We start from the raw sequence: 10,836 nt of genomic DNA, 5'->3' as shown, positions 1-10,836 counted from the left end.
ACCCTGGCTCAACCCATCTCCTTTCCTCTCTGTCTCTTGAACGTGACTCCTGGTGTTTCTGCTGGTGGCTGGGCATGGAAGCCATGCTGCCATCTGCTCCTTCCCCTGGAGGGCTGTGCCTCCTACACCATGTGTCTGTTTCTTCCATGATTGTGCCAGGTCCCAAGAGGAAAACGGAGGGCAGTAGAGGTGCTGGCTGAGTCGTGGGAGACCGATTTCAAAGATACTTTCAGCCTGTCTTCCCTGGAGCTACATCAAGTTTTCTGCAGGGATGGTGGGTGTCTGGCACCCTTCCTACCAAACTGTTAATCCCCTGCCTCATCCCCTCATCGTTTCCTTCTTCTTTCCCCTCCACGCTGAGCAGTCAGATTGGGAAGGACTTGGAGCCCGAGGCTGGCCCTGTAGCAATGGGCCTCATGGAGTTATGGGTCAGCAAGCCTGTCCGCCCTGGCGGTAAGCTCTTGAGCCTTCCACAATTAGACTTCAGGCACGTTGTGGGAGAGCATAAGGGAAGTTTGCTTGGGCACTGGCTATGTGGTGCTAGTTCTGTGTACAAAGAGGAGACTTGAGGGCTTTCCCCGAGCACTTTTTCTCAGCAATACGTTCCCCGGGAATAGTGAAACGAAGAAAAGGCAGTAACAATGGGTCAGCGCCTATGCCGGTATAAAGCAGCACAGGGCATCTGAACTGCAAGAGTTCACTCCAGTTGAGGATTTGGCCTTTGGGCTACAACCTGTCTATAGAAGAGCTGACTCAACCCAGAATACAAAGTGCATTTGCCTAATTCTTCCCTTGGCTCTCACCTTACTGAGAAAAACCTGAAAAAACAAAGAGACTCAGGGCAAGATCCAAGCAAAGACCTATTAATAAAATGAATCTGTGGGCAAATGCTTTTGATTTGGGGAATGGAATGACATGAGTTTTGCAAAATAAGCCAGACAGGCTTAAACAGTAAGCCACAGCAAAACCAACCCAAAGGTTTCCCTTTTCATTGACGTGGTGATTATAGAAGGGCTTGAAAGATCTGTGCATTTATTCTCTGTTCTTTGAGATGGGCAGCAGGTGCGGGTCCTAGTTTAGGTTTATAATTGTAAGTTATGTGTCAACATGCATTTATAGTGAGCGACTCGATCCATTAACAGTTGGCCATACAGAGTCAAGTTCACAAACATGCTGCAGGTGTAGCTATTGTTTTTCTAACTCTGTGCTATTGAAATGAACAATAATCTTAAATTAATCATTATTCAGATGATAAAGTGGAATATTGGGTCATTTTGGGCTGGGAGGTGCAATTCTTTTCACTGGAACAAAAAACTTCATAAATATATGGAATATGTATATGCGAGAGACAAGGAATGAGAAAGGGGTGTGAAGGATTAAAAGGGAACTGGATAGATTCGTTGAATAGATTCGTTCACTTTTGATTCCAGTGTCAAAATTATTCTTTGATTTCCAGGCAGGCGTTGTCTTGACAATATCATTGCCCTCTATGTACTCATCCTCCAGCCTCCAAGAAAATTCTAAGCTGATCTACTCCCTGTCTCTGACTGTCACTCAAAGGCCTTCTCAGTCATTTTTTATCTTCGCTGCACCAGATCTGAGGTATGTGATCATGCAGGCAAAAGCCATGCATGGCTGGCACGTGCAGTTAGCACAATTACTCACGAAAATCAAATAACTGCCTACACAAATGAACACGAAGGTATGCAATCACAAAAGCCTCATGCATGCATTAGATGTGCAATTGCATACACCTTATTTGTATAAACATCAGGTACTGAAGCTTCATAATGGAGTTCCAGTTTTTTCAGTGATAAGCAACAAAGAAAAGTCATCCTTGTCCCTGGACTGGAATTATTCCTTTGCTCAAAGAGATCAAAGCCTCTCTAAATAGGTGAGTCAGGATTGAGAAACACCCTTCTAGAACTACCTAATCTTCCAACCATCCGTTCATCCTGTGCAAATATTGCTTTGCAGGTCACCTGCTCAGGTGTGGGGAGTTTCATGAGTGTGTTGCACTTGCAGACTTTAAAAGACTGCAGAGAAGAGAACAAGCACAATATTGTTAAGCATTTAATTGGTCACTTTTGTTTCCTGTTCAGCTGGTCCGTGACTGTCATGGCATTCAGTGCTGTGTCTATCTGTGTCTATCCGTTGTTCAGACTGTTCTTCCTGTTGGAGTTGGCTTGGACAGGGCATGTTAGGGAGCTGTTGTTTGCCTGTGAGTGTTTGCAGTGGGCAACAAACAGATGTGTAAATCTACAGGAGCATGAAGGGAGAGCCACGAAGGGCACGTCTGCACATCGCCCTATGTCACCATATGGCACGCTACAGCAACACAGTGTTCACATAGGTCTACATGTGATTGGCAGCTATGTCGCCATAGCAGCACACTCCCCCGTTTTAGTGTGCCGCCGTGGTGATGTAGCGGAGAAATCTAATTGTGCACTGCATGCATGCGCAGTACGGGTGGTTACTGCATCATGCTTTAGTACTTCCAAAAGGAAGTACTAAAGCACTGAGCCATAGCAAGATCGCCATTCGGCGACATGCAGACGTGCCCAAAATGTATCTGCAGAAATAGTCTTACCAGTGTCTTGAAAACTTTTTTCAGTGCCCTTTTAACTGGTCAATTAAAAATAAAACCCACTTCTACACTTAAGAAATAACTAGTTGGCCTTAAAAAAATATTATCCTCTATACAATAATGAGTACAAGTTTCCTCAGCCTGATACTATAGCTTCACAATAGCAATGCTGTGCTGTAACTTATTGGAGATCTGCCTAGAAAATCATCAGAAAGTATTTTAAATCCAGCATAACATACATATTTATGGATCACCTTCTGTTTTACTGGGCTCACTGAAAGCAATGTGAGGCCTGTTCTACTTTTCTCAATAAAAAAGCTCACATTTCACATGTGAAGAGATTGGCGTCTCCCGAGCTAATTAATATGGGTTCCCCTCCACCTCCGGATTTTCCACGCAGGGTTATGCTGGCGACACTTTGTCTGTTGCTTCTATAAAGACCACGGTGTTGAACATTAGTCTCACTTGTTGACAATGTGCTGGAGGCACAACGGGGCAAGGCAAGGAAGCAGTGGTGTGGAGCAGGATAGAGTTATAAAGAGCTTCAAGGGCCTGCATTATGTCATTACTCAATTAGCCTGTTGGTAGTAGCACTTCATTAAAGAGACAGGTTCTATTCACAGGCTATAATCCACTTTCTAAAGAGGATCCATAGCCATTGATCACCTTCCTCTGCTTTATTGAATATGCTGAAATTTTGTTTCTGGACACTTCCTAAACCATTTAGGCAGAAAATGAGTTGTTCCATCGTCCCAAATCAAACCCGGAGAAGGCCCCAGATTGCAAGGAAAATATGACCCACAGCTTTAGTATGACAGACACAAAAGCTATAGACTCAGATGCCCAATGTCAGGCAGCTGAATGTATATTTTATTATCTAAATAAGCCAGCCGTTTTAGGTGTCTAAGCACACAAACCACAACTCAGGATACAATGTTTGATGAGCTGAACAAGGAGGATAAATGTTTACAAAAAGTGCCTTAGCTGAGGCATTAACTCTCTAGGAACATGCACAGGCTGTCGTGTGAGGAGACTAATTCCTGTAGCTGCTACAATTTCGAACCGGAATGATCTGCAAGTCTTTTTCTGATGCTTTTTTTTATGACCACATGGGTCAAGACACATGAGACCTGAAACACCAGATACTAGAGATAACTCTAGGTGTACTATGCAAAAAGCTTCCTGTCCAGCACACACAAACTGAATGCTAAATGAATGCAGGAAGTTTGAGTTTCACCCAAAACCTTTAGAAAGAACCCAGCTGAAGCAGACCTTCCTTCAGAGAAAACTGCCTGGATCATTGTGTGTTCCTACAACAGGAGTTTTACACTGCCAAACAGCTCTAGGCAGCTCTGGAGCAGTCCAAGGGGAAGCAAAGGCCATAAAGCTAAGCACCCATTTCTCTGTGAAGTGCAATGCTAGGTGGAAATTAAGCACAGATAGAAGATAGAGGGGCACTATAGTTGCAAGCAGGAAACCAAAGCGTGTCAAGAAAGGATGTCATCTTTATAGGTGGAAGGACTCAAATGCTGAACATATCACATGGGGAACTCCCCTTTCCTTCTGGTGATTGATAGATTAGACAGACAGGAAATGAAACACAGCAATTAGGCATCTATAAATAAGGTTGCTTGCTTTGATTCTGAGCTGGGTAAAGTGCAGGCCAAACAACATGTGCAGCCCAGCCCACAAAGCTCTGCACAACAGCTGCTCTCTGAAGCGTGCCCCACGGTGACTGCAGATGCCTGCAGCGCAGCCTGCAGCTCCGAACTGGCCAGAGCATTGCATGGCAACCTGCAGGCCAGCCCTTCCTCCAGAACAGCAGGCTCCTTGGAGTCTGTGCCAGACTGGGGCTGGGGGAGAGTTGCTGCTGGGATCCACACATCCACCCACACTGCAAAAACCCAGATGCCCCCAGACTCCCATCATCTCCATTACTGCTTCCAGGAACCTCCTTTCTCCCCTGGGCCTGACAAATACCCTGGTTCTCTCCATTCAGAATACAGCTGCAAATGCTGCTTTCCGGACCAGCTGCTGTAGCAGCCTTCTCTCGGCTTCTCCAACTGCCTCCTGCTTCTGTAGTCTAGTGCATCCAGCCTAAGATGCTCATCTCCACTTCCAAAGCCCTTCACAGTCCCATCGCCTCCCCCCGCTCACCTTTTCCACCCCATCACTTCAGTACCAGAAGGTCAGCTCTCAGCCCCGATCACCCCATGACCTCTGCCTCCATCACCCACGTGCTGATTTTCAAATCAGCATCTTTGTGCTCCCTCCCATGCTGCCCTCAGACCCGGGCAGAGCTCCCTGGAAATGTCCACAGGGTGACTTCCTCATCCTGTGTCCAGTCCTGCCTGAAGCCTCCTCTCTGCTGTGGTGCCCATAACAATCTGGACAATGCTGAGGCTGCGGATGAGTCCTGCTGTGCACCTGTCATGCTGGCTAATGAGGTCTCATAATTTCCTTGCGTGGTTTTGTCTGGCTGATTCCTTTTGTTTCACACAAAGCTGTTCAGGAGGGCAGCCTCTTTGCTCTGTGTTTGCACAGTACCGAGCACACTGGTGCTGTGGTCCATGAGCAGGACTCACCGTGTCCCCTGCCCTCTCAGGGAGAGCTGGTCCTGAGTCTGTCCCTCCCACCCCTTCCCAAGCACTAATCTTAGGATGCAGCAAGGAAGCAGCTTTGGGGTAGCCCTTGTGGCCACCCTCCATCTTCATCGTGCTGGAGAGAGCTTATGGGAGTCCCACCCAGAAGGCTTCACCTCTGCACTTCTGAGTCCAGGCACAGCTGGGCACATCTGCTCTCTTAAAACGCCTGGAGCATTCCAGCTCGGGCCCAGAAACCAGGAATCTTTGGCCCCTCCTCTTACGCGGTTCTTGAGGTTAGAAATGAAATGGGCCAATTCCCTCTTCACTGTTTCCATTTGCACAGTATCAATCATAATATGGGTTGTTCCCGCCAACCTCCAGCCCTTGCAACTGGGCATGGGTTAAACACATGGGGCCCAATACTCCACACCCTTACTCCTCACTCAGACTGTCTTTACACCTGGAGCAAGCAAGTTTAACACACTGTCTGCATCTCCATGTCAACCCCTGGCTGCCACAGTAGCAACAAAACTGGATGGAAGACAAGTGGAGACAAGACCATACAGTATGTCTCCATTGCAACCTCTGCTTTGACTGACCTGTGCTGCTGTGATGTGAGCTGTGGTCACATCAGTGACTGCAGTGTAGTGGTACCCTGGTCACCACGAGCAGTTCAACATTTGCTAGAATTGGGCTGGGGGCCTCTGTTCAGCACTGACTCAGAAAACAGCTGACTTGCCTATACTGTTCAGCACCTGGGTTTACCCTAGAGGCTTTTCCTCAATGTACTGACCCAGTTTGATGTGTGAGTGCTGATACGTCTGAGGTGATACATCTTCCTGGGAAGTTCTCCAGACACTTTGGAGCATACAGCCTTCCAACGAGTATCTTAGCTGCTCATGGAGTGGATAAACTGGTCCAGGAAATTCTGTAGATGGGAATAATTCATTGCTTCTTAGCTGTTTAGGACAAATGGTAAGCTATCCTGGTAGCTAGAATGTGGAGGAATGAAGCATTCCCTTCCCAAACACAGGAGCAAAATGGTCTGAGGCTTGATGCGAAGGTAAAAAAAGTCATGCAGACAGGCATTTTGTTTGACTGAATAGACTTATATGTTAAAATATCACCTCAAAACAATACCGTGGCAACTTAAGAACTAGGGAAACATGCTTTTTTTTTTAAATACCACTAACAAAAATAAAGAGAGGGTCGTTGCTCAGGCTTTTAGAGTGGAGATAAAGTATGAAAAATTTTAGGCCGTAGGTGAAGCATTCATGCCTTCGGAGTGTCTGAAAGGAAGGGCTTATCATGGGAACAGTTTTGCACCCTTAATTACAGCAGCTGCTGCCTGCTATCAATGTCAGCGAAATCCCCAATTAAAAAGTCACTTTACAGCCACCTTGTGCCACCACCTCCAGGGAGCCAAGGAGTTGCAATTCTGGGACTCTATTCTCCTGAACAATTGACGGATTAAGACACGTAGCTCTGGACAAGAGCAGAGGCCATGCCAATACCTTTAGAAAAGGTATTTAGGCTCTTTAAGATGTAGAGTGGTGCCTGAATAGATGCCTGTGGCTCCTAGGGCAACTCTAATCAAAGTGCCCAGAGCATCTTGTGTATCAGCATCCCTGCGCTTCAAACTGGTGGTGGAGGCGTTTCTCTAAATCTCATCGAATGAGCTTTAGGGAAAGTGCCCCCACCACCATTATGAAGCATGGGGATGCTGATGCACAAGACATGGAGGCTGCTGGGGCGTGGTAGTTATAACACTCCAACAGACTCGATTAATCGAGACTGCTCCACCCCGCAGTAATTACAGTGTGTCAGAGCAGCTTCCCAGCTTGTATACAGGCATCCTAGAAGTCTGGCCTGAGGGACTTGAATTCAGGGACTGATACTCCTTGCAAACACACACGTGACATCACATATATGATGGATTCACCGAGTTTACGCGTGAAGAACCACAGCCTGCAAGTAAGTAAAAGCGGAGCCAGCAACAAGAACTAGCCATTCACATCTGCTTCCCAAGGGAAGGGGAGCAGTTTTGGCGGTGACCGTTCACCTCACCTGGCCTCCGTGGTGTCTGAAGCTGTTTGGGAGCAGGCTGCTTGGCTAGGGGCGAGAAGTGTGTGTGCGTGTGTGCGTGTGTGCGTGCGTGTGTGTGTGTGTGTGTGTAGACTGCCTCTCAAGGGAAGAGGCCATGCCATGCCAAGTATCAGGTCAAAATAAAACCCTCCCATTTCTGTTATGCCTGGGGCTGCTTAAAATGAAGGGATCTTTCTCAAGCCCAGGGCCCAGTGGGTACAGCTCTTGCTCATTTACCATTTTTCTTTCATTCAGATGTAAGGGAGTCCGCTTCACTTGTTTCCAGCCATTCACTTCTCTCTCAGGCATAAGCCGGACACTGCAGCTTTTTGAATAGCATTCAGCTTTGGGGCCTCGCTGGCCTGCCAATGGCCCTCCAGAGCACTGTGACCAACAAGGAGAGCATCACCCCTGCCTTTCTGATTCTGCAGTTCTGTGGGTACTTGAGGGGGGCTGGCGCATTTGCCGATGGTGGTTTCCAGTCCATCCCTTTGCTGCCACATGAAGGCTGTGTAAATCCGCTCTCTTCCATGCTTTAAAAAGGGCCAGCCCCCTGCTCTCATTCAAACAAGTGGTGCAGTTTCACAATACTGGCTACCTCTTTGCAAAAGGAAATAGCTGTCCCATAAGTAATGGAAGGTGGAGAATGTGTGGGAGGGCATGAAAGCAGGCAGAGCGAATGGAGAACGCTGTTCCCTGAGTGCTCCAAAAGCGACAGCTTGCAGTCCAAAGAACAGGGAACATAAAGAGAAGAGCGGCTAGGATTTGGAAGTGAGGTAGACATGTGTGTACAGGCTTAGATGCACAGAGGCACATACATTCACCCAGAGATGAACACGTACCCACACATGCACATGCATACGCTCAGACATGTGCACAAGCACACACTAAAACCCCTGCATGCACACATGTGCTCACCTAGTAGGATTGCGTGTCTTATACTATGCAATATACCTTAGCCATGATCATTCGTGCCGGTGTCGGGTCACATCAGAGCATTTTAATTGACAACACATTCTGATACAACATTCAGCTATACAAGCGGCACACCGACTGTCCAGTCAGCTGTCAGCCTGTGTCCTAACCCATAGATAAGCAGGATAACAATGACATATAACTGCTTGCTTCCACACATGAATGCAGTGTACGATGAAGAAAAACATGGCTGCTTCGGATGGTGGGGAGAGGTTGTGGCACAATGAGGTTGCAAGACAGGTGTGATCTGGGGTGTAAGTGTGTGTGAAAGTAAAAGGGTGAGTCTAGTTCTGTATGCCAGTGACAAAAAGTGTGGGGCATTATGCGCACTGGTGAGACACAGCTTACGGTCTGAACATGTGTGCCTTGAACATGTGTGTGGAGGAGGCAGTGTGGTGTGAAGTGTCTGGGTTTGTGTGCGTCAGAAAAAGGGAATGCACTGATGCTTAGCTGGGCAAGAAAGAGACTAAACACAGCCCGGGGTGGGGCAGTGGTGGGGGACTGTGTGTGCCATATGGAAGAATCAGGGTTGGGGGGAAGGGGTTCAGGTTTTGCTTCCTCTCTCCTGGGAAGGACTCAGGTTGTTTGAAGTTTGTTTTCCCCACTCCTGGTTCCTAAAGGAAAGATAGACCCATAATGAGGGATGTGTGGGGAGGAGAGTTTGGGGAGCAGAATAAACACTTGCTCCAAATCCAGCCAGGATAACTGAATGCTTGATCCACTCCTCCAGGATCCACTTTGCTCATGGGCTCCTAACTCTTTCCCAGCCCTTTGGGCATAACTGGGAAGCCTGCGTTACAGGGTACACTGAGAAGTTCAAGGCGACAGCCCAGGAAATGACCGGTTACAAGTGCTTTGAGCTAGAATCTGACAGTCCTCCCACCCCCACTACCCCTAGGCCTGATGGAGACAAAAGCTGAGAGGCATTAAGCAAAGAAGTAGTAACCGGACAGGAAAAGCCAGTTGTTTGTCACCTGAGCTGAAGGAGGAGGAAGACAAGGGATGGGGTCTGTGCCGTGACTGTAGGAATCATTTAAGATGACCACCACATGCCAGCAGATGCAAAGTCGATAGACAACATCCTGCCTGGCCCAGAGCTGGAACTGCACATGTTTGCAAAGGCAGAGACAAGTCAGGAGCTTGGAAGATGTATTTTGTACAGTGTAATTTTATCCTAGTGGAAGGGAACGGTTATTTTAGCAGGGAATTGCAATAAGGATGTTGGAAACAATTCATGCATCACACAGACTTGAAAGTTCCCAAGGGGAGAGGGGGCAGAGAACAGGCAGCAGTACAGACAGTGCTCCCCACATGAGAGCAGGCTTGCTCTCAAAGGGCTGCAAGTGTGGTTTTCTGAGTCAGAGCAGAGTCCAGTATAACCCCAAATATGTGTCTGAGCTCAGGCCAGTAAATCAGTTCCACTGGAATGATGTGGCTGGAAATGTACATTTTAGGTCACGTGAACTGAGCCAAGTACCAGGCATTTGGCTTGGCAGCGCAGAGTCCTGCTGTGATTCAGCACCGAGATAGCTCAGCCAGGGACACTGCCTCGCCTGCCCTTCGGACCTGCTGGCAGGCAGAACTGAGAGCACTGATGCTGCGCATCCGCACGGCTCCTCCAGGGAGCCCCGAGTGAAACCCACAGCGATGTGCTGAAGCCAGACCCCACATCCAACATGACCTCCTCTGTGAGAGGTAGTTTAGGGACTGAAACCAGGTCCCCATTTCAACTGTTCAGTTGACTTTGCCGCTAGCTCTGGATTGTGTAGTGAAGATCTAGCCACTTCTCCTGCTTTTCTAGCCCCCTCAGAGCTGCTTCACAGCTACTCCATGAGCAGGTTCCCCCAGTCCTTTTGGGAGGTTTGCTTCTGGATCTTACTAGTCCAGGATCTACCAGCCAGGACCCCACCACTGCCCCTTATCTGTCCCAGTCCTGCCTCCCACAGGCCCTCTGCATAGTTACAGACTCATGCAAGGGCGGCCTTTGTAGATCCAAGAACAGCTCCCATGGCATGTATGGGGAGCACAAACCAATCTGTTACTCTGGGGAGTATTGCTTCCCAGCTCTCCTCTACCAGTGATTAGGCCACCACAAGCCATCTCTCTGCTAGTTGCCCCTGGTTCCCCATGGATCCTCTGTTGCGTAACCATAAAAGTCTCTTAGCCACATGTGGGGGGCAGCTTAATAGCATAAGCAGTGCAGTTCAGTGGACAAATCATGGCAGTGAAACAAAGGACTCCTGCATTCTGCTCTCAGTCCTGACACTGGCCCTCTCTTTGCCCTTAGTCAAGTTACTTGACTTTTTGGTTTACTTTTTCCTCTGGCCTATGCAAGTTATATATTTATAGCCAGATCTGGGCAATAAGGGCCAGGAATTGGCTTAGCTGGGAGGAATACAGGTGGGTCTTGGCTTCACAGATCATGAGAGAATGCTGAAGGTGGCATAGCAGGGACTGGCCATGTGGCCTAATCTCCCCTCTTGAAACCCCCTCTTGAAGTCCCCCAGCCAGACGGTGAAGTTCTCTTCTAGAGATAGCTGGCCTACCTGCTTGCCCTCCCCAACAGCAGCTGGACTGCTGTCTCTGGACTGCAACTTCTTCTGG

This window comes from Gavialis gangeticus, unplaced genomic scaffold (genome assembly GCF_001723915.1).
Source record: "Gavialis gangeticus isolate Ggan-Ray unplaced genomic scaffold, GavGan_comp1, whole genome shotgun sequence".
Taxonomy (NCBI): domain Eukaryota; kingdom Metazoa; phylum Chordata; order Crocodylia; family Gavialidae; genus Gavialis; species Gavialis gangeticus.
Note: the sequence above shows the minus strand (reverse complement) of the source record.